The sequence below is a fragment of the Oncorhynchus keta genome, chromosome 5, assembly GCF_023373465.1.
Source record: "Oncorhynchus keta strain PuntledgeMale-10-30-2019 chromosome 5, Oket_V2, whole genome shotgun sequence".
NCBI classification, from domain to species: domain Eukaryota; kingdom Metazoa; phylum Chordata; class Actinopteri; order Salmoniformes; family Salmonidae; genus Oncorhynchus; species Oncorhynchus keta.
Window position 1 is genome coordinate 4,782,379 of NC_068425.1, and position 23,429 is coordinate 4,805,807.

General features: G+C 43.7%; 2 protein-coding genes and 14 non-coding genes across 19 annotated transcripts in view; 14 read left to right on the top strand and 2 right to left on the bottom strand.

The window, feature by feature from the left end:
* The window catches only part of LOC118384359 (nuclear body protein SP140-like protein), a 241,315-nt gene that overhangs the window by 13,613 nt on the left and 204,273 nt on the right, over window positions 1–23,429 (bottom strand). The window lies entirely within an intron of this gene.
* The window catches only part of LOC118384134 (nuclear body protein SP140-like protein), a 112,339-nt gene that overhangs the window by 11,825 nt on the left and 77,085 nt on the right, over window positions 1–23,429 (bottom strand). The window lies entirely within an intron of this gene.
* trnas-cga (transfer RNA serine (anticodon CGA)) lies at window positions 6,840–6,921 on the top strand. The gene has a single exon. It is a non-coding gene; the product is annotated as a tRNA-Ser (tRNA).
* Window positions 11,243–11,324, top strand: trnas-cga (transfer RNA serine (anticodon CGA)). Its single transcript has one exon. It is a non-coding gene; the product is annotated as a tRNA-Ser (tRNA).
* On the top strand, window positions 11,544–11,625 carry trnas-uga (transfer RNA serine (anticodon UGA)). The gene has a single exon. It is a non-coding gene; the product is annotated as a tRNA-Ser (tRNA).
* Window positions 14,660–14,741, top strand: trnas-uga (transfer RNA serine (anticodon UGA)). Its single transcript has one exon. It is a non-coding gene; the product is annotated as a tRNA-Ser (tRNA).
* On the top strand, window positions 14,960–15,041 carry trnas-uga (transfer RNA serine (anticodon UGA)). Its single transcript has one exon. It is a non-coding gene; the product is annotated as a tRNA-Ser (tRNA).
* On the top strand, window positions 15,260–15,341 carry trnas-uga (transfer RNA serine (anticodon UGA)). Its single transcript has one exon. It is a non-coding gene; the product is annotated as a tRNA-Ser (tRNA).
* On the top strand, window positions 17,253–17,334 carry trnas-uga (transfer RNA serine (anticodon UGA)). The gene has a single exon. It is a non-coding gene; the product is annotated as a tRNA-Ser (tRNA).
* trnas-uga (transfer RNA serine (anticodon UGA)) lies at window positions 17,553–17,634 on the top strand. The gene has a single exon. It is a non-coding gene; the product is annotated as a tRNA-Ser (tRNA).
* On the top strand, window positions 17,853–17,934 carry trnas-uga (transfer RNA serine (anticodon UGA)). Its single transcript has one exon. It is a non-coding gene; the product is annotated as a tRNA-Ser (tRNA).
* trnas-uga (transfer RNA serine (anticodon UGA)) lies at window positions 18,390–18,472 on the top strand. Its single transcript has one exon. It is a non-coding gene; the product is annotated as a tRNA-Ser (tRNA).
* Window positions 18,691–18,772, top strand: trnas-uga (transfer RNA serine (anticodon UGA)). Its single transcript has one exon. It is a non-coding gene; the product is annotated as a tRNA-Ser (tRNA).
* Window positions 20,862–20,943, top strand: trnas-uga (transfer RNA serine (anticodon UGA)). Its single transcript has one exon. It is a non-coding gene; the product is annotated as a tRNA-Ser (tRNA).
* Window positions 22,622–22,703, top strand: trnas-cga (transfer RNA serine (anticodon CGA)). The gene has a single exon. It is a non-coding gene; the product is annotated as a tRNA-Ser (tRNA).
* trnas-uga (transfer RNA serine (anticodon UGA)) lies at window positions 22,886–22,967 on the top strand. Its single transcript has one exon. It is a non-coding gene; the product is annotated as a tRNA-Ser (tRNA).

The window sequence follows — 23,429 nt, forward strand, 5'->3', positions numbered from 1 at the left end:
CAAGTGATTTTACATTTGGGAAATCTGTTCCTAAGTATTTCCACGCATAATAGAGACACACGTGGCCACCCCTCCCACTTTTCTGTGTTATATTTGATGAATATGTTATATATATTTAAATGCAATGTATCCATGTCTGGTTGAATTGTGTTTTTAAATGGTCAAATAAATCAAATCAAACTATATGCTGTACCTGGATCAGTTCTCCCAGAGTGGTGCCGCTACAGCGGATACTGAACTTCCAGTTCTTACTGATCTTCTTCCCCCCAAATTCCTCAAAGCCACTTGGGGTGAACCAGCGACCCTGGACCACAATACACCTCTCCCCTGAGACAGACCATTGAGGAAGTCAGACATCATACACCGCTACAAATTAAAACCATGCAAAGTCAAATTGACCGTAGTACACGTGCCTGACTGTGTCTCCTGCACATCACACTACTGTGTTAACCACTAAAATCTATGCATTAGATCTGGGCCCGTATCCAGAAAGGGTCTCAGAGTAGAACATTTATTGTAAGTGCTGATGGGTAAACATAAAAGCTATGCATTTAGTCATAAAAGTCACACCTTGTGACAGATACTTTGTACACCTCATAAACAGTCCTAACCAGTGAAGGGTTATCAGCAGGTGTCTTGATAATAGAAAAATGCAGAAAGTCTGTGGTTCCTGCCCCACATGCAATTACTTTGGAGTTGTTAAAATATAATTGTGCAGCCAAGACAATAAGGTGGCGCAGCGCCACTCTTATTTGTGGAGAACCTTGGGGACCATATCTTTTAAAACACTTTAAATGGGCACTTCCCGATTGTTGTGGACATTTCCCCGGACTCTGGATAATTATGAATTATTCCTAGTATTGAGACTTGGTAGATACTCTGGAAAATAATTAATCCCAAGTGGGTGTATGCAGTGTGTGTTTGTATGTGTGTGTTGGAGAGTAAGTATGTGTGAATGTGTGGGTAGAGTCCAGGTTGTGTGCATAAAGTCAGTGCAAGAGAGTTATTGCAAAAAAGGGTCAATGCAGGTAGTCTGGGTAGCCATTTGATTAGCTATCTCGCAGTCTTGTTTAGAAGTCTTATGGCTTGGGGGTAGAAGCTGTTCAGGGTCCTGTTGGTTCCAGACTTGGTGCATGGGTACCGCTTACCGTGCAGTAGCAGAATGAATATTCAATGGCTTCGGTGGCTGGAGTCTTTGACATGTTTTGGGCCTTCCTCTGACACTGTCTGGTATAGAGGTACTAGATGGCAGGAAGCTTGGCCCCAGTGATGTACTGGGCCATACGCACTACCCCCTGTAGCGCTTTGCTGTTGGATGCCAAGCAGTTGCCATACCAAGCGATGATGCAGCCAGTCAAGATGCTCTCAATGGTGCAGTTGTATACCTTTTTGAGTATCTGAGGGCCCATGCAAAATATTTTCAGCCTCCTCAGGGGGAATTGGCATTGTCGTGCCCTCTTCATGACTGTGTTGGTGTGTTTGGACCATGATAGATCCTTAGCGATGTGGACACCGAGGAACTTGAACCTCAGGACCGGCTCCACTACAGCCCTGCCGATGTGAATGGGGCGTGCTTTGACTTCCGTTTCCTGTAGTCCACGATCAGTTCCTTTGTCTTGCTGACATTGAAGGAGAGGTTGTTGTCCTAGCACTACAATGCACTACACTGCCAGGTCTCTGACCTCCTCCCTACAGGTTATCTCAACGTCGTCTGCAAACTTAATAATGGTGTTGGAGTCATACGTGGCCTCACAGTCGTGGGTGAACAGGGAGTACAGCACGCACCCCTGACGTGCCCTGGTCTTGAGGGTCAACGTGGCAGATGTGTTGTTGCCTACCCTCACCACCTGGGTGCGTTCGTCAGGAAGTCCAAGATCCAGTTGCAGAGAGAGGTGTTCAGTCCTAGGGTACTTAGCTTAGTGATGAGCTTCGAGGGTACTATGGTATTGAACGTTGAGCTGTAGTCAATGAACAGCATTCTCAAGTAGGTGTTCCTTTTGTCCAAGTGGGAAAGGGCAGTGTGGAGTGCAATAGAGAGTGCGTCATTTGTAGATCTGGTGGGCCGGTATGCAAACTAGATTTGGTCCACGATGTCTGAGATGATGGTGTTGATGTGAGCAATGACCAGCCTTTCAAAGCATTTCATGGCTACAGATGTGAGTGCTATGGGGCGAAAGTCATTTAGACAGGTTACCTTGGCGTTCTTGGGCACAGAAACTATGGTGGTCGGATTGACGCTACATAGGTATTACAGACTGGATCAGGGAGAGGTTGTAAATGTCAGTTCAGTGAAGACACTTGCCAGCTGGTCAGTACATGCACTGAGTACGCATCCTGGTAATCCGTCTGGCCATGTGGCCTTGTGAATGTTAACCTGTTTAAAGGTCTTACAGTGACTCCATTTTTTAATTAGATATGAAGATAAAAAGGGTCGGTCCCCATTTCAACCCAAGACCCTGGTGTTCCTCCTAATATTGAAAAGAGTTTTATATCATATATCAAATCAAATGTATTTGTCACATACACCAACTGCGTTGGTTGTCACACTTTTTCACCTGGCACCATCACTTTGCCTAGCACAGGAGGTTGGTGGCACCTTAATTGGGGAGAACAGGCTCGTGGTAATGACTGGAGTAGAATGAGTGGAATGGAATCAAATACATCAAACACATGGTTTCCATCTGATGCCATTCCATTCGCGCCGTTCAGCCATTATTATGAGCCGTCCTCCTCTACTCTAATATGTTGGCATGCATATTTCTTGTGGTATGTATGATGTATGACTTCCTCATTGGTTTGTCTCAGGGGAGAGGTGCACTGTATATGATACATACTATATGATACAGACCTATATATATCCCAGAGTGTAGTGTATGGCAACATTGTCCAAATGACATAGGCCTGATATGAGTCACTGGTGCTTCCTGCTTTCCTTTTTTCTTGTAAGCAGGAATCAGGAGAATAGAGTTGTGGTGGGATTTACCAAATGGAGGGAGAGGGAGAGCTCTCTGTACGCGTCTCTGTGTGTGGAGTACAGGTGATCTAGAATTTATTTCCCTCTGGTTGCACATTTAACACGTTAATAGAAATTTGGTAGAACTGATTTAAGTTTCCCTGCATTAATGTCTCCGGCCACTAGGAGCGCCGCCTCTGGGTGAGTGGTTTCCTGTTTGCTTATTTCCTTATACAGCTGACTGACTGCGGTCTTAGTGCCAGCATCTGTCTGTGGTGGTAAATAAACAGCCACGAAAAGTATAGCTGAAAACTCTCTAGGCAAGTAGTGTGGCCTGCAATCTATCACAATATACTCTACTTCAGGCGAGCAAAATCTAGAGACTTCCTTAGAATTCGTGAATCAGCTGTTGTTTACAAATATGCATAGACTGCCCCCCCTCGTCTTACCGGAGTGTGCTGTTCTATCTTGCTGGTGTAGTATATATCCCGCTAGCTGAATATCCATGTCATCATTCAGCCACGATTCCGTGAAACGTAGGATATTACAGTTTTTGATGTCCAGTTGGTAGGATATTCGTAATCGTACCTCGTCTAATTTATTGTCCAATGACTGCACGTTGGCGAGTAGTATTGACGGCAATGGCAGCTTTCCCAGTCGCCTTCTCCGGGTCATGACCAGGCATCCTGCTCTTTGTCCTCTGTACCTGCGTCGCTTACTCTTGCAAATAATGGGGATGTCGGCCCTATGGGGTGTTTGTAGAATGTCTTGTGCGTCGTCCTGAACCTTACTGTTGGGAAACCACATTAGTGTCCAACTTTCAGCAGTTGAAAATGCACCTCCCCTGACTTCACTCCTCGACTAAAGTCTGTTGCTTTTGCCATACCACTCAAATGAGCCCTGTGACTTTGTGCTATATAAGCTAGTGACAACCCTGCAGCAGGGTGATGACCCTGTCACTTCCTGTCTCTCATGGAAAGTCTCTGTAGCAGGGCGATGACTGTGTCCTGTTGAGAGGAGTTCAGCTCCAGAGCCGTGGTCATCCTACCCAGGGACTCAGCCATGAGTTCCTCCCTCTAGTACCACCTCTAGCGGGCCTCCGCCCTGCCACAACGCACCTGCTTCTCCTGTCTCCTCAGGAAGTCCTAGAGCAGGGATGTGCTCTCCTTCTCTCGCCTCTGCTGCTGGGCTAGAAAGTTGGTAATGGAGGAGCCCTGGGAGGTGGAGCAGAAGTGACGGCGGATATGACGGGACCGGAGCAAGGCAGGGGTTAGGCTGTAGAGTGGGAGGGAGGAGCGGACAGGGGTGGGATCTGACAAAGGTGTAGAGACGGAGGGAACGGGTGTGGGGTAGTGGAAGTGAGGAGATGAACTGGGGTGAGCTTCGGAATGCAGGCGGTAATGACGTTGCCATGGGGAAGGAGGAGAGGCTTCTGCATGCTGGTTACTAGGGTTGGGCTGCTGGTGGTCTCCATGCCAATGGTGTCACCAAGCATGTCATTCATCATCTTATGAAAGAGACAGAAACAGACAGACAGATAGAGAGCAAGAGAATGTTAAGATAAGAGGGTCTTGTATTGAGGTGTTTTGACTATGATAATGTGGTTCAAATTCGCTAGTTAGCTAACCAACTAACAACTGTCACAATGTATTTATTTATTGTTTATTGTGCAGACGAAAATATAGTTTTAATAATCCTATGATTTTAAGACAACTGTTTGTTTTGCTCACATCAAAACAATTCTGATCTTTCATTATAGATTGTAATAGTATTTCTAAACTGTGCAGACTTTTTCCTGTTTCTCCAGTTTTTGCCTCCAGCACCTTTGCTAGCTAATCAGCTCTGGCTGTGCAGTAGATTCTGCTATTATTGTTACTGTAATTTAATTATGCCAATGTGCTTTCATCAATTGAAAGCCCTTAATCTATTTTATGAGAATTTGTAAGATTTCTTGTTTGCATAAAATAGACGCAGACCAGTCTTTCAATAATAGGTAATAGAATTTATTCTCGGAGCGCGCTCCCACTTAATCACGTGCAGCAGTTTATATAAAGATCATGACGTCATTTGATTGCTTTAACAGAATCCCCTCCTCTCGACCGGGACAAAGTAAGGTGAAAAGTTCATTCTAACTTACTAACACACTCCCAGATAACTTTTTGTTATCATTTGCATACAATTTGCATACAAACCCCAACATCAGCCACTGTTGCAGTATTTGCATTCTCTGACCTGTGGCTTCACAACAAGCTGAAGAGAAAGGGTTGCATTATTTACTAAGCATGTCTGTGCAACGCTGCTGCGCAGCTCTGGGAAGGGATTCACTGCAGCAAAATTGTGGTGACGATACCAGTGTGCACAGGCCTTGCACGAGGGCAGTGATGCAACGCAGACCCTGATCAAACTGCCACTTTCCTGAGATTCCTACTGCTGCGATGGCCAAGTGGTTCAAACATTGGAAATATTCTCCATTGTAGTCTCCCCGTACAGTTTCTAAAACTGCTCGCAGCACATTGACAAACCAGTCTTTATTTGTAGCATTGGTGACTTGATATTGATGAAGTGCTTAATACATGGACTTGTCCTTTGATTCAAGTGCTCAGAATATGTATTCCTTGAAAAACAGTTCAAATGGGCTCTTTCAGTAGATAGTCAAGTCTTTAAAGAAGTAAAATGTACAGAATGAGATAGCCGACTGGTTAAGAACTGGTTTTTAAAATGCCATACTGCGATGGCCGAGTGGTTAAGGCGTTCGACTTGAAATCCGATGGGGTCTCCACATATCCTTGGTGACATGATATGGATAATGTCCTTAATACATGGAATTGTCCAGTGATTCAGGTGCTCAGAGTATATCTGCATTGGCAAACAGTTCAAATAGTCTATTCAGTACAGATACTGTTGTTTGTATTAGATTTATTATGGAAATTCTGAGAGCCAGGTGGGTATGTCCTCAGACTTGAAACCCCATGGGGTCTCTCTGCTCTTTTTAAAATCTTATTCTCAGTGAATAGTCCACTTGTACTTCCTCTGCACATAGTTTTTTGACTTGCACATTAAACTTCCAACCTTCACAGCTTTGGAAAGGACCGAGGTTACTTGGCGCAATAAGATCAAAATGTTGTGCCATCAAGTTTACCATTTTTCACCAATGATGTCTGTTTCCAAATCCCAATCCCTTTACTTGCATTCCAACAGCTGCAATGGCCGAGTTCTTTAGACGTTGGACCTGAATTTCAATGGGGTCTCCCCACCCATGTTCTTAACTTGCTTGAAGCATATAGCCCACTTCTGCTTTCTTCTCATCAATTTCCTTAGATTCCTACTGATGTGATGGCTAAGTGGTTTAAGCATTGTAATTGAAGTCCAATATATTCTCCCTGTACAGTTTTCAACTCTGCTTACTGGGTGATGATAAAGTAGACCTTTAATAATTGGGTCTATCTCCTTTGAATTTAAATGGTCCTTTCTTTATGTGCTCGTCCCACGATTGAACTGCTTAGAAAATGCTTTTTAAAAACTTTGCTTGAAATAAATTTCAACTCGGCAGTTGAATTTGGATGCTTTTGTCCTTGTGTGAGGTAACTCAGAAAGCTGTGATTGCAGAATGGTTAAATCGTTGGATTCAAAATCCATTGGGGTTACCCAGTGCAGGTTTGAACCCTGCGAGCAGCGCTTTGACAATCCACTCTTTATTTGTAACATGTCATTGGGGACTTGATATGGATAATGCTTGGACATGTCCTTTGATTCAAGTGCTCAGAATTGATCTTCCATGACAAATGTTTCAAGTAGGCTCTTCAATAGCAATAATCTGGTCACTTTAGAGGTAAAATGGACAGAACGAGATAGCGGACTGGCTAAGGGTCTGTAGGTAACAGGAGATGCTGTGATGGCCGAGAGGTTAAGGCGTTGGACTCGAAATCCAATGGGGTCTCCCCGCGCAGGTTCGAACCCTGCTCACAGCGCTATGGCAACCCAGTTTTCATTTTTAACATATCCTAGGTGACATGATATGGATAATGTGCTTAATGCATGGACTTCTCCTTTGATTCAAGTGATCAGAATATTTTTTTCCGTGACAAACAGTTCAAATAGGCTCTTCAGTAGAAAGTGTAGTCTTTATAGAAGTAAAACTGTACAGAATCAGATAGCCGACTGGTTATTACATTTACATTACATTTACATTTAAGTCATTTAGCAGACGCTCTTATCCAGAGCGACTTACAAATTGGTGCATACACCTTATGACATCCAGTGGAACAGCCACTTTACAATAGTGCATCTAAATCTTTTTAGGGGGGTTGAGAAGGATTACTTACCCTATCCTAGGTATTCCTTGAAGAGGTGGGGTTTCAGGTGTCTCCGGAAGGTGGTGATTGACTCCGCTGTCCTGGCGTCGTGAGGGAGTTTGTTCCACCATTGGGGGCCAGAGCAGCGAACAGTTTTGACTGGGCTGAGCGGGAACTGTACTTCCTCAGTGGTAGGGAGGCGAGCAGGCCAGAGGTGGATGAACGCAGTGCCCTTGTTTGGGTGTAGGGCCTGATCAGAGCCTGGAGGTACTGAGGTGCCGTTCCCCTCACAGCTCCGTAGGCAAGCACCATGGTCTTGTAGCGGATGCGAGCTTCAACTGGAAGCCAGTGGAGAGAGCGGAGGAGCGGGGTGACGTGAGAGAACTTGGGAAGGTTGAACACCAGACGGGCTGCGGCGTTCTGGATGAGTTGTAGGGGTTTAATGGCACAGGCAGGGAGCCCAGCCAACAGCGAGTTGCAGTAATCAAGACGGGAGATGACAAGTGCCTGGATTAGGACCTGCGCCGCTTCCTGTGTGAGGCAGGGTCGTACTCTGCGGATGTTGTAGAGCATGAACCTACAGGAACGGGACACCGCCTTGATGTTAGTTGAGAACGTCAGGGTGTTGTCCAGGATCACGCCAAGGTTCTTAGCGCTCTGGGAGGAGGACACAATGGAGTTGTCAACCGTGATGGCGAGATCATGGAACGGGCAGTCCTTCCCCGGGAGGAAGAGGAGCTCCGTCTTGCTGAGGTTCAGCTTGAGGTGGTGATCCGTCATCCACACTGATATGTCTGCCAGACATGCAGAGATGCGATTCGCCACCTGGTCATCAGAAGGGGGAAAGGAGAAGATTAATTGTGTGTCGTCTGCATAGCAATGATAGGAGAGACCATGTGAGGTTATGACAGAGCCAAGTGACTTGGTGTATAGCGAGAATAAGAGAGGGCCTAGAACAGAGCCCTGGGGGACACCAGTGGTGAGAGCGCGTGGTGAGGAGACAGATTCTCGCCACGCCACCTGGTAGGAGCGACGTGTCAGGTAGGACGCAATCCAAGCGTGGGCCGCGCCGGAGATGCCCAACTCGGAGAGGGTGGAGAGGAGGATCTGATGGTTCACAGTATCGAAGGCAGCCGATAGGTCTAGAAGGATGAGAGCAGAGAAGAGAGAGTTAGCTTTAGCAGTGCGGAGCGCCTCCGTGATACAGAGAAGAGCAGTCTCAGTTGAATGACTAGTCTTGAAACCTGACTGATTTGGATCAAGAAGGTCATTCTGAGAGAGATAGCGGTAGAGCTGGCCAAGGACGGCACGCTCAAGAGTTTTGGAGAGAAAAGAGAGAAGGGATACTGGTCTGTAGTTGTTGACATCGGAGGGATCGAGTGTAGGTTTTTTCAGGAGGGTGCAACTCTCGCTCTCTTGAAGACGGAAGGGACGTAGCCAGCGGTCAGGGATGAGTTGATGAGCGAGGTGAGGTAAGGGAGAAGGTCTCCGGAAATGGTCTGGAGAAGAGAGGAGGGGATAGGGTCAAGCGGGCAGGTTGTTGGGCGGCCGGCCGTCACAAGACGCGAGATTTCATCTGAGAGAGAGGGGAGAAAGAGGTCAGAGCATAGGGTAGGGCAGTGTGAGCAGAACCAGCGGTGTCGTTTGACTTAGCAAACGAGGATCGGATGTCGTCGACCTTCTTTTCAAAATGGTTGACGAAGTCATCTGCAGAGAGGGAGGGGGGAGGATTCAGGAGGGAGGGGAAGGTGGCAAAGAGCTTCCTAGGGTTAGAGGCAGATGCTTGGAATTTAGAATGGTAGAAAGTGGCTTTAGCAGCAGAGACAGAGGAGGAAAATGTAGAGAGGAGGGAGTGAAAGGATGCCAGGTCCGCAGGGAGGCGAGTTTTCCTCCATTTCCGCTCGGCTGCCCGGAGCCCTGTTCTGTGAGCTCGCAATGAGTCGTCGAGCCACGGAGCAGGAGGGGAGGACCGAGCCGGCCTGGAGGATAGGGGACATAGAGAGTCAAAGGATGCCGAAAGGGAGGAGAGGAGGGTTGAGGAGGCAGAATCAGGAGATAGGTTGGAGAAAGTTTGAGCAGAGGGAAGAGATGATAGGATGGAAGAGGAGAGAGTAGCGGGGGAGAGAGAGCGAAGGTTGGGACGGCGCGATACCATCCGAGTAGGGGCAGTGTGGGAAGTGTTGGATGAGAGCGAGAGGGAAAAGGATACAAGGTAGTGGTCGGAGACTTGGAGGGAGTTGCAATGAGGTTAGTGGAAGAACAGCATCTAGTAAAGATGAGGTCAAGCGTATTGCCTGCCTTGTGAGTAGGGGGAAGGTGAGAGGGTGAGGTCAAAAGAGGAGAGGAGTGGAAAGAAGGAGGCAGAGAGGAATGAGTCAAAGGTAGACGTGGGGAGGTTAAAGTCGCCCAGAACTGTGAGAGGTGAGCCGTCCTCAGGAAAGGAGCTTATCAAGGCATCAAGCTCATTGATGAACTCTCCAAGGGAACCTGGAGGGCGATAAATGATAAGGATGTTAAGCTTGAAAGGGCTGGTAACTGTGACAGCATGGAATTCAAATGAGGCGATAGACAGATGGGTAAGGGGAGAAAGAGAGAAAGACCACTTGGGAGAGATGAGGATCCCGGTGCCGCCACCCCGCTGACCAGAAGCTCTCGGGGTGTGCGAGAACACGTGGGCGGACGAGGAGAGAGCAGTAGGAGTAGCAGTGTTATCTGTGGTGATCCATGTTTCCGTCAGTGCCAAGAAGTCGAGGGACTGGAGGGAGGCATAGGCTGAGATGAACTCTGCCTTGTTGGCCGCAGATCGGCAGTTCCAGAGGCTACCGGAGACCTGGAACTCCACGTGGGTCGTACGCGCTGGGACCACCAGATTAGGTGGCCGCGGCCACGCGGTGTGGAGCGTTTGTATGGTCTGTGCAGAGAGGAGAGAACAGGGATAGACAGACACATAGTTGACAGGCTACAGAAGAGGCTACGCTAATGCAAGGAGATTGAATGACAAGTGGACTACACGTCTCGAATGTTCAGAAAGTTAAGCTTACGTAGCAAGAATCTTATTGACTAAAATTATTAAAATGATACAGTACTGCTGAAGTAGGCTAGCTGGCAGTAGCTGCGTTGTTGACACTACACTAATCAAGTCGTTCCGTTGAGTGTAATAGTTTCTACAGTGCTACTATTCGGGGCTAGCTCGCTAGCTAGCAGTGTTGTTTACGTTACGTTGCGTTAAAAGAACGACAATAGCTGGCTAGCTAACCTAGGAAATCGCTCTAGACTACACAATTATCTTTGAAACAAAGACGGCTATGTAGCTAGCTATGTAGCTAGCTACGATCAAACAAATCAAACCGTTGTACTGTAATGAAATGAAATGAAAATGTGATACTACCTGACCGGGTTGTTGAAGGCGTTATTAACAAAGCAAACTGCGATGGCCGAGTGGTTAAGGCGTTGGACTTGAAATTGAATGTTGTCTCCCCGCGTAGGTTCGAACCCTTCTCACAGCGCTTTGACAAACCAGTCTTTATTTGCATCATGTCATTGTAGACTTGATATGGATAATGTCTGGACTTGTCCTTTGATTCAGGTGGTCAGAATAAAATTCCTTGACAAACATTTCAAACAGGCTCTTCAGTAGAAAGTCTATTCTTTACAGAAGTAAAATGTACATAATCAGATAGCTGGCTGGTTTTTAACATAGCAAGCTGCGATTGTCGAGTGGTAAATTGCGTTGGACTTGAAATCCAATGGGGTCTCCCTGCACAGATTCGAACCCTGCTCACAGCGCTTTGACAATCCACTCTTTATTTGTAACATGTCATTGGGGACTTGATATGGATAATGCTTGGACATGTCCTTTGATTCAAGTGCTCAGAATTGATCTTCCATGACAAATGTTCCAAGTAGGCTCTTCAATAGCAATAATCTGGTCACTTTAGAGGTAAAATGGACAGAACGAGATAGCGGACTGGCTAAGGGTCTGTAGGTAACAGGAGATGCTGTGATGGCCGAGAGGTTAAGGCGTTGGACTCGAAATCCAATGGGGTCTCCCTGCTCAGGTTCGAACCCTGCTCACAGCGCTATGGCAAACCAGTTTTCATTTTTAACATATCCTAGGTGACATGATATGGATAATGTGCTTAATGCATGGACTTGTCCTTTGATTCAAGTGATCAGAATATGTTTTCCTTGACAAACAGTTCAAATAGGCTCTTCAGTAGAAAGTCTAGTCTTTACAGAAGTAAAAATGTACAGAATCAGATAGCCGACTGGTTAAGGCCTGGTTTTTAACATAGCAAGCTGCGATGGCCGAGTGGTTAAGGCGTTGGACTTGAAATCCAATGGGGTCTCCCCGCGCAGGTTCGAACCCTGCTCACAGCGCTTTGACAAACCAGTCTTTATTTGCATCATGTCATTGGATACTTGATATGGATAATGTCTGGACATGTCCTTTGATTCAGGTGGTCAGAATAAAATTCCTTGACAAACATTTCAAACAGGCTCTTCAGTAGAAAGTCTAGTCTTTACAGAAGTAAAATGTACAGAATCAGATAGCTGGCTGGTTTTTAACATAGCAAGCTGCGATTGCCGAGTGGTAAATTGCGTTGGACTTGAAATCCAATGGGGTCTCCCCGCGCAGGTTCGAACCCTGCTCACAGCGCTTTGACAAACCAGTCTTTATTTGCATCATGTCATTGGAGACTTGATATGGATAATGTCTGGACTTGTCCTTTGATTCAGGTGGTCAGAATAAAATTCCTTGACAAACATTTCAAACAGGCTCTTCAGTAGAAAGTCTAGTCTTTACAGAAGTAAAATGTACAGAATCAGATAGCTGGCTGGTTTTTAACATAGCAAGCTGCGATTGCCGAGTGGTAAATTGCGTTGGACTTGAAATCCAATGGGGTCTCCCCGCGCAGGTTCGAACCCTGCTCACAGCGCTTTGACAAACCAGTCTTTATTTGCATCATGTCATTGGAGACTTGATATGGATAATGTCTGGACTTGTCCTTTGATTCAGGTGGTCAGAATAAAATTCCTTGACAAACATTTCAAACAGGCTCTTCAGTAGAAAGTATCGTCTTTACAGAAGTAAAATGTACAGAATCAGATAGCTGGCTGGTTTTTAACATAGCAAGCTGCGATTGCCGAGTGGTAAATTGCGTTGGACTTGAAATCCAATGGGGTCTCCCCGCGCAGGTTCGAACCCTGCTCACAGCGCTTTGACAAACCAGTCTTTATTTGCATCATGTCATTGGAGACTTGATATGGATAATGTCTGGACTTGTCCTTTGATTCAGGTGGTCAGAATAAAATTTCTTGACAAACAGTTCAAACAGGCTCTTCAGTAGAAAGTCTAGTCTTTACAGAAGTAAAATGTACAGAATCAGATAGCCAACTGGTTAAGGCCTGGTTTTTAACATAGCAACCTGCGATGGCCGAGAGGTTAAGGCGTTGGACTTGAAATCCAATGGGGTCTCCCCACGCAGGTTCGAACCCTGCTCACAGCGCTTTGACAAACCAGTCTTTATTTGCATCATGTCATTGGAGACTTGATATGGATAATGTCTGGACTTGTCCTTTGATTCAGGTGGTCAGAATAAAATTCCTTGACAAACAGGCTCTTCAGTAGAAAGTCTAGTCTTTACAGAAGTAAAATGTACAGAATCAGATAGCTAGCTGGTTTTTAACATAGCAAGCTGCGATTGTCGAGTGGTAAATTGCGTTGGACTTGAAATCCAATGGGGTCTCCCTGCACAGATTCGAACCCTGCTCACAGCGCTTTGACAAACCAGTCTTTATTTGCAACATGTCATTGGAGACTTGATATTGATAATGTGTGCTTAATGCATGGACTTGTTCTTTGATTCAGTTGCTCAGAGTATATCTGCATTAGCAAACAGTTCAAATAGTATCTTCAGTACAGATACTGTTGTTTGTATTAGATTTATTATGGAAATTCTGAGAGCCAGGTGGGTATGCTCTCAGACTTGAAACCCCATGGGGTCTCTCTGCTCTTTTTAAAATCTTATTCTCAGTGAATAGTCCACTTGTACTTCCTCTGCACATAGTTTTTTTACTTGCACATTAAACTTCCAACCTTCACAGCTTTGGAAAGGACCGAGGTTACTTGACGCAATAAGATCAAAATGTTGTGCCATCAAGTTTACCATTTTTCACCAATGATGTCTGTTTCCAAATCCCAATCCCTTTACTTGCATTCCAACAGCTGCAATGGCCGAGTTCTTTAGACGTTGGACCTGAATTTCAATGGGGTCTCCCCACCCATGTTCTTAACTTGCTTGAAGCATATAGCCCACTTCTGCTTTCTTCTCATCAATGTCCTTAGATTCCTACTGCTGTGATGGCTAAGCGGTTTAAGCATTGTGGGTGGGTCCTTCTGTAGCTCAGTTGGTAGAGCATGGCGCTTGTAACGCCAGGGTAGTGGGTTTGATTCCCGGGACCACCCATACGTAGAATGTATGCACACATGACAGTAAGTCGCTTTGGATAAAAGCGTCTGCTAAATGGCATATATTATATTATATTATTATATTATTATTATTATTATATTATATTATTATATTATTATATATATATATTATTGTAATTGAAGTCCAATATATTCTCACTGTACAGTTTTCAACTCTGCTTACTGGGTGATGATGAAGTAGACCTTTAATAATTGGGTCTATCTCCTTTTGAATTTAAATGGTCCTTACTTTATGTGCTCGTCCCACGATTGAACTGCTTAGAAAATTGCTTTTTTTAAACTTTGCTTGAAATAAATGTCAACTAGGCAGTTGAATTTGGATACTTTTGTCCTTGTGTGAGGTAACTCAGAAAGCTGTGATTGCAGAATGGTTAAATCGTTGGACTCAAAATCCATTGGGGTTGCCCAGTGCAGGTTTGAACCCTGCGAGCAGCGCTTTGACAATCCACTCTTTATTTGCAACATGTCATTGGAGACTTGATATGGATAATGCTTGATTCAAGTGCTCAGAATTGATCTTCCATGACAAATGTTTCAAGTAGGCTCTTCAATAGCAATAATCTGGTCACTTTAGAGGTAAAATGGACAGAACGAGATAGTGGACTGGCTAAGGGTCTGTAGGTAACAGGAGATGCTGTGATGGCTGAGAGGTTAAGGCGTTGGACTTGAAATCCAATTGGGTCTCCCGCGCAGTTTCGAACCCTGCTCACAGACTGCTCAAACCAGTCTTTATTTGCATCATGTCATTGGAGACTTGATATGGATAATGTCTGGACTTGTCCTTTGATTCAGGTGGTCAGAATAAAATTCCTTGACAAACAGTTCAAATAGGCTCTTCAGTAGAAAGTCTAATCTTTACAGAAGTAAAAATGTACAGAATCAGATAGCCGACTGGTTAAGGCCTGGTTTTTAACATAGCAAGCTGCGATGGCCGAGTGGTTAAGGCGTTGGACTTGAAATCCAATGGGGTCTCCCCGCGCAGGTTCGAACCCTGCTCACAGCGCTATGGCAAACCAGTTTTCATTTTTAACATATCCTAGGTGACATGATATGGATAATGTGCTTAATGCATGGACTTGTCCTTTGATTCAAGTGATCAGAATATGTTTTCCTTGACAAACAGTTCAAATAGGCTCTTCAGTAGAAAGTCTAGTCTTTACAGAAGTAAAATGTACAGAATCAGATAGCCGACTGGTTAAGGCCTGGTTTTTAACATAGCAAGCTGCGATGGCCGAGTGGTTAAGGCGTTGGACTTGAAATCCAATGGGGTCTCCCCGCGCAGGTTCGAACCCTGCTCACAGCGCTATGGCAAACCAGTTTTCATTTTTAACATATCCTAGGTGACATGATATGGATAATGTGCTTAATGCATGGACTTGTCCTTTGATTCAAGTGCTCACAATATGTTTTCCTTGACAAACAGTTCAAATAGGCTCTTCAGTAGAAAGTCTAGTCTTTACAGAAGTAAAGTGTACAGAATCAGATAGCCGACTGGTTAAGGCCTGGTTTTTAACATAGCTTGCTGCGATGGCCGAGTGGTTAAGGCGTTGGACTTGAAATCCAATGGGGTATCCCCGCGCAGGTTCGAACCCTGCTCACAGCGCTTTGACAAACCAGTCTTTATTTGCATCATGTCATTGGATACTTGATATGGATAATGTCTGGACATGTCCTTTGATTCATGTGGTCAGAATAAAATTCCTTGACAAACAGGCTCTTCAGTAGAAAGTCTAGTCTTTACAGAAGTAAAATGTACAGAATCAGATAGCTAGCTGGTTTTTAACATAGCAAGCTGCGATTGTCGAGTGGTAAATTGCGTTGGACTTGAAATCCAATGGGGTCTCCCTGCACAGATTCGAACCCTGCTCACAGCGCTTTGACAAACCAGTCTTTATTTGCAACATGTCATTGGAGACTTGATATTGATAATGTGTGCTTAATGCATGGACTTGTTCTTTGATTCAGTTGCTCAGAGTATATCTGCATTAGCAAACAGTTCAAATAGTATCTTCAGTACAGATACTGTTGTTTGTATTAGATTTATTATGGAAATTCTGAGAGCCAGGTGGGTATGCTCTCAGACTTGAAACCCCATGGGGTCTCTCTGCTCTTTTTAAAATCTTATTCTCAGTGAATAGTCCACTTGTACTTCCTCTGCACATAGTTTTTTTACTTGCACATTAAACTTCCAACCTTCACAGCTTTGGAAAGGACCGAGGTTACTTGACGCAATAAGATCAAAATGTTGTGCCATCAAGTTTACCATTTTTCACCAATGATGTCTGTTTCCAAATCCCAATCCCTTTACTTGCATTCCAACAGCTGCAATGGCCGAGTTCTTTAGACGTTGGACCTGAATTTCAATGGGGTCTCCCCACCCATGTTCTTAACTTGCTTGAAGCATATAGCCCACTTCTGCTTTCTTCTCATCAATGTCCTTAGATTCCTACTGCTGTGATGGCTAAGCGGTTTAAGCATTGTGGGTGGGTCCTTCTGTAGCTCAGTTGGTAGAGCATGGCGCTTGTAACGCCAGGGTAGTGGGTTTGATTCCCGGGACCACCCATACGTAGAATGTATGCACACATGACAGTAAGTCGCTTTGGATAAAAGCGTCTGCTAAATGGCATATATTATATTATATTATTATATTATTATTATTATTATATTATATTATTATATTATTATATATATATATTATTGTAATTGAAGTCAATATATTCTCACTGTACAGTTTTCAACTCTGCTTACTGGGTGATGATGAAGTAGACCTTTAATAATTGGGTCTATCTCCTTTTGAATTTAAATGGTCCTTACTTTATGTGCTCGTCCCACGATTGAACTGCTTAGAAAATTGCTTTTTTTTTTAAACTTTGCTTGAAATAAATGTCAACTAGGCAGTTGAATTTGGATACTTTTGTCCTTGTGTGAGGTAACTCAGAAAGCTGTGATTGCAGAATGGTTAAATCGTTGGACTCAAAATCCATTGGGGTTGCCCAGTGCAGGTTTGAACCCTGCGAGCAGCGCTTTGACAATCCACTCTTTATTTGCAACATGTCATTGGAGACTTGATATGGATAATGCTTGATTCAAGTGCTCAGAATTGATCTTCCATGACAAATGTTTCAAGTAGGCTCTTCAATAGCAATAATCTGGTCACTTTAGAGGTAAAATGGACAGAACGAGATAGTGGACTGGCTAAGGGTCTGTAGGTAACAGGAGATGCTGTGATGGCTGAGAGGTTAAGGCGTTGGACTTGAAATCCAATTGGGTCTCCCCGCGCAGTTTCGAACCCTGCTCACAGACTGCTTTGACAAACCAGTCTTTATTTGCATCATGTCATTGGAGACTTGATATGGATAATGTCTGGACTTGTCCTTTGATTCAGGTGGTCAGAATAAAATTCCTTGACAAACAGTTCAAATAGGCTCTTCAGTAGAAAGTCTAATCTTTACAGAAGTAAAAATGTACAGAATCAGATAGCCGACTGGTTAAGGCCTGGTTTTTAACATAGCAAGCTGCGATGGCCGAGTGGTTAAGGCGTTGGACTTGAAATCCAATGGGGTCTCCCCGCGCAGGTTCGAACCCTGCTCACAGCGCTATGGCAAACCAGTTTTCATTTTTAACATATCCTAGGTGACATGATATGGATAATGTGCTTAATGCATGGACTTGTCCTTTGATTCAAGTGATCAGAATATGTTTTCCTTGACAAACAGTTCAAATAGGCTCTTCAGTAGAAAGTCTAGTCTTTACAGAAGTAAAATGTACAGAATCAGATAGCCGACTGGTTAAGGCCTGGTTTTTAACATAGCAAGCTGCGATGGCCGAGTGGTTAAGGCGTTGGACTTGAAATCCAATGGGGTCTCCCCGCGCAGGTTCGAACCCTGCTCACAGCGCTATGGCAAACCAGTTTTCATTTTTAACATATCCTAGGTGACATGATATGGATAATGTGCTTAATGCATGGACTTGTCCTTTGATTCAAGTGATCAGAATATGTTTTCCTTGACAAACAGTTCAAACAGGCTCTTCAGTAGAAAGTCTAGTCTTTACAGAAGTAAAGTGTACAGAATCAGATAGCCGACTGGTTAAGGCCTGGTTTTTAACATAGCTTGCTGCGATGGCCGAGTGGTTAAGGCGTTGGACTTGAAATCCAATGGGGTATCCCCGCGCAGGTTCGAACCCTGCTCACAGCGCTTTGACAAACCAGTCTTTATTTGCATCATGTCATTGGATACTTGATATGGATAATGTCTGGACATGTCCTTTGATTCATGTGGTCAGAATAAAATTCCTTGACAAACATTTCAAACAGGCTCTTCAGTAGAAAGTCTAGTCTTTACAGAAGTAAAATGTACAGAATCAGATAGCTGGCTGGTTTTTAACATAGCAAGCTGCGATTGCCGAGTGGTAAATTGCGTTGGACTTGAAATCCCTGCACAGATTCGTTCCCTGCTCACAGCGCTTTGACAAACCAGTCTTTATTTGCATCATGTCATTGGATACTTGATATGGATAATGTCCTTTGATTCAGGTGGTCAGAATAAAATTCCTTGACAAACATTTCAAACAGGCTCTTCAGTAGAAAGTCTAGTCTTTACAGAAGTAAAATGTACAGAATCAGATAGCTGGCTGGTTTTTAACATAGCAAGCTGCGATTGCCGAGTGGTAAATGGCGTTGGACTTGAAATCCAATGGGGTCTCCCCGCGCAGGTTCGAACCCTGCTCACAGCGCTATGGCAAACCAGTTTTCATTTTTAACATATCCTAGGTGACATGATATGGATAATGTGCTTAATGCATGGACTTGTCCTTTGATTCAAGTGATCAGAATATGTTTTCCTTGACAAACAGTTCAAATAGGCTCTTCAGTAGAAAGTCTAGTCTTTACAGAAGTAAAGTGTACAGAATCAGATAGCCGACTGGTTAAGGCCTGGTTTTTAACATAGCTTGCTGCGATGGCCGAGTGGTTAAGGCGTTGGACTTGAAATCCAATGGGGTATCCCCGCGCAGGTTCGAACCCTGCTCACAGCGCTTTGACAAACCAGTCTTTATTTGCATCATGTCATTGGATACTTGATATGGATAATGTCTGGACATGTCCTTTGATTCAGGTGGTCAGAATAAAATTCCTTGACAAACATTTCAAACAGGCTCTTCAGTAGAAAGTCTAGTCTTTACAGAAGTAAAATGTACAGAATCAGATAGCTGGCTGGTTTTTAACATAGCAAGCTGCGATTGCCGAGTGGTAAATTGCGTTGGACTTGAAATCCCTGCACAGATTCGTTCCCTGCTCACAGCGCTTTGACAAACCAGTCTTTATTTGCAACATGTCATTGGAGACTTGATATGGATAATGTCTGGACTTGTCCTTTGATTCAGGTGGTCAGAATAAAATTCCTTGACAAACATTTCAAACAGGCTCTTCAGTAGAAAGTCTAGTCTTTACAGAAGTAAAATGTACAGAATCAGATAGCTGGCTGGTTTTTAACATAGCAAGCTGCGATTGCCGAGTGGTAAATTGCATTGGACTTGAAATCCAATGGGGTCTCCCTGCACAGATTCAAACCCTGCTCACAGCGCTTTAACAAACCAGTCTTTATTTGCAACATGTCATTGGAGACTTGATATTGATAATGTGTGCTTAATGCATGGACTTGTTCTTTGATTCAGTTGCTCAGAGTATATCTGCATTAGCAAACAGTTCAAATAGTATCTTCAGTACAGATACTGTTGTTTGTATTAGATTTATTATGGAAATTCTGAGAGCCAGGTGGGTATGTCCTCAGACTTGAAACCCCATGGGGTCTCTCTGCTCTTTTTAAAATCTTATTCTCAGTGAATAGTCCACTTGTACTTTCTCTGCACATAGTTTTTTGTCTTGCACATTAAACTTCCAACCTTCACAGCTTTGGAAAGGACCGAGGTTACTTGGCGCAATAAGATCAAAATGTTGTGCCATCAAGTTTACCATTTTTCACCAATGATGTCTGTTTCCAAATCCCAATCCCTTTACTTGCATTCCAACAGCTGCAATGGCCGAGTTCTTTAGACGTTGGACCTGAATTTCAATGGGGTCTCCCCACCCATGTTCTTAACTTGCTTGAAGCATATAGCCCACTTCTGCTTTCTTCTCATCAATTTCCTTAGATTCCTACTGCTGTGATGGCTAAGTGGTTTAAGCATTGTAATTGAAGTCCAATATATTCTCCCTGTACAGTTTTCAACTCTGCTTACTGGGTGATGATAAAGTAGACCTTTAATAATTGGGTCTATCTCCTTTGAATTTAAATGGTCCTTTCTTTATGTGCTCGTCCCACGATTGAACTGCTTAGAAAATGCTTTTTAAAAACTTTGCTTGAAATAAATTTCAACTCGGCAGTTGAATTTGGATACTTTTGTCCTTGTGTGAGGTAACTCAGAAAGCTGTCATTGCAGAATGGTTAAATCGTTGGATTCAAAATCCATTGGGGTTGCCCAGTGCAGGTTTGAAACCTGCGAGCAGCGCTTTGACAATCCACTCTTTATTTGTAACATGTCATTGGGGACTTGATATGGATAATGCTTGGACATGTCCTTTGATTCAAGTGCTCAGAATTGATCTTCCATGACAAATGTTTCAAGTAGGCTCTTCAATAGCAATAATCTGGTCACTTTAGAGGTAAAATGGACAGAACTAGATAGCGGACTGGCTAAGGGTCTGTAATAAAATTCCTTGACAAACAGTTCAAATAGGCTCTTCAGTAGAAAGTCTAATCTTTACTGAAGTAAAAATGTACAGAATCAGATAGCCGACTGGTTAAGGCCTGGTTTTTAATATAGCAAGCTGCGATGGACGAGTGGTTAAGCCGTTGGACTTGAAATCCAATGGGGTCTCCCCGCAGGTTCGAACCCTGCTCACAGTGCTATGGCAAACCAGTTTTCATTTTTAACATATCCTAGGTGACATGATATGGATAATGTGCTTAATGCATGGACTTGTCCTTTGATTCAAGTGATCACAATATGTTTTCCTTGACAAACAGTTCAAATAGGCTCTTCAGTATAAAGTCTAGTCTTTACAGAAGTAAAGTGTACAGAATCAGATAGCCGACTGGTTAAGGCCTGGTTTTTAACATAGCTTGCTGCGATGGCCGAGTGGTTAAGGCGTTGGACTTGAAATCCAATGGGGTATCCCCGTGCAGGTTCGAACCCTGCTCACAGCGCTTTGACAAACCAGTCTTTATTTGCATCATGTCATTGGATACTTGCTATGGATAATGTCTGGACATGTCCTTTGATTCATGTGGTCAGAATAAAATTCCTTGACAAACATTTCAAACAGGCTCTTCAGTAGAAAGTCTAGTCTTTACAGAAGTAAAATGTACAGAATCAGATAGCTGGCTGGTTTTTAACATAGCAAGCTGCGATTGCCGAGTGGTAAATTGCGTTGGACTTGAAATCCCTGCACAGATTCGAACCCTGCTCACAGCGCTTTGACAAACCAGTCTTTATTTGCAACATGTCATTGGAGACTTGATATGGATAATGTCTGGACTTGTCCTTTGATTCAGGTGGTCAGAATAAAATTCCTTGACAAACATTTCAAACAGGCTCTTCAGTAGAAAGTCTAGTCTTTACAGAAGTAAAATGTACAGAATCAGATAGCTGGCTGGTTTTTAACATAGCAAGCTGCGATTGCCGAGTGGTAAATTGCGTTGGACTTGAAATCCAATGGGGTCTCCCTGCACAGATTCAAACCCTGCTCACAGCGCTTTAACAAACCAGTCTTTATTTGCAACATGTCATTGGAGACTTGATATTGATAATGTGTGCTTAATGCATGGACTTGTTCTTTGATTCAGTTGCTCACAGTATATCTGCATTAGCAAACAGTTCAAATAGTATCTTCAGTACAGATACTGTTGTTTGTATTAGATTTATTATGGAAATTCTGAGAGCCAGGTGGGTATGTCCTCAGACTTGAAACCCCATGGGGTCTCTCTGCTCTTTTTAAAATCTTATTCTCAGTGAATAGTCCACTTGTACTTTCTCTGCACATAGTTTTTGTCTTGCACATTAAACTTCCAACCTTCACAGCTTTGGAAAGGACCGAGGTTACTTGGCGCAATAAGATCAAAATGTTGTGCCATCAAGTTTACCATTTTTCACCAATGATGTCTGTTTCCAAATCCCAATCCCTTTACTTGCATTCCAACAGCTGCAATGGCCGAGTTCTTTAGACGTTGGACCTGAATTTCAATGGGGTCTCCCCACCCATGTTCTTAACTTGCTTGAAGCATATAGCCCACTTCTGCTTTCTTCTCATCAATTTCCTTAGATTCCTACTGCTGTGATGGCTAAGTAGTTTAAGCATTGTAATTGAAGTCCAATATATTCTCCTGTACAGTTTTCAACTCTGCTTACTGGGTGATGATAAAGTAGACCTTTAATAATTGAGTCTATCTCCTTTGAATGTAAATGGTCCTTACTTTATGTGCTCGTCCCACGATTGAACTGCTTAGAAAATTGCTTTTTTTAAAACTTTGCTTGAAATAAATGTCAACTAGGCAGTTGAATTTGGATACTTTTGTCCTTGTGTGAGGTAACTCAGAAAGCTGTTATTGCAGAATGGTTAAATCGTTGGACTCAAAATCCATTGGGGTTGCCCAGTGCAGGTTTGAACCCTGCGAGCAGCGCTTTGACAATCCACTCTTTATTTGTAACATGTCATTGGGGACTTGATATGGATAATGCTTGGACATGTCCTTTGATTCAAGTGCTCAGAATTGATCTTCCATGACAAATGTTTCAAGTAGGCTCTTCAATAGCAATAATCTGGTCACTTTAGAGGTAAAATGGACAGATAGTGGACTGGCTAAGGGTCTGTAGGTAACAGGAGATGCTGTGATGGCTGAGAGGTTAAGGCGTTGGACTCGAAATCCAATGGGGTCTCCCCGCGCAGGTTCGAACCCTGCTCACAGCGCTATGGCAAACCAGTCTTTATTTGCATCATGTCTGGACTTGTCCTTTGATTCAGGTGGTCAGAATACAATTCCTTGACAAACAGTTCAAACAGGCTCTTCAGTAGAAAGTCTAGTCTTTACAGAAGTAAAATGTACAGAATCAGATAGCCGACTGGTTAAGGCCTGGTTTTTAACATAGCAAGCTGCGATGGCCGAGTGGTTAAGGCGTTGGACTTGAAATCCAATGGGGTCTCCCCGCGCAGGTTCGAACCCTGCTCACAGCGCTTTGACAAACCAGTCTTTATTTGCATCATGTCATTGGAGACTTGATATGGATAATGTCTGGACTTGTCCTTTGATTCAGGTGGTCAGAATAAAATTCCTTGACAAACAGGCTCTTCAGTAGAAAGTCTAGTCTTTACAGAAGTAAAATGTACAGAATCAGATAGCTAGCTGGTTTTTAACATAGCAAGCTGCGATTGTCGAGTGGTAAATTGCGTTGGACTTGAAATCCAATGGGGTCTCCCTGCACAGATTCGAACCCTGCTCACAGCGCTTTGACAAACCAGTCTTTATTTGCATCATGTCATTGGAGACTTGATATGGATAATGTCTGGACTTGTCCTTTGATTCAGGTGGTCAGAATAAAATTCCTTGACAAACAATAGGCTCTTCATTAGAAAGTCTAATCTTTACAGAAGTAAAAATGTACAGAATCAGATAGCCGACTGGTTAAGGCCTGGTTT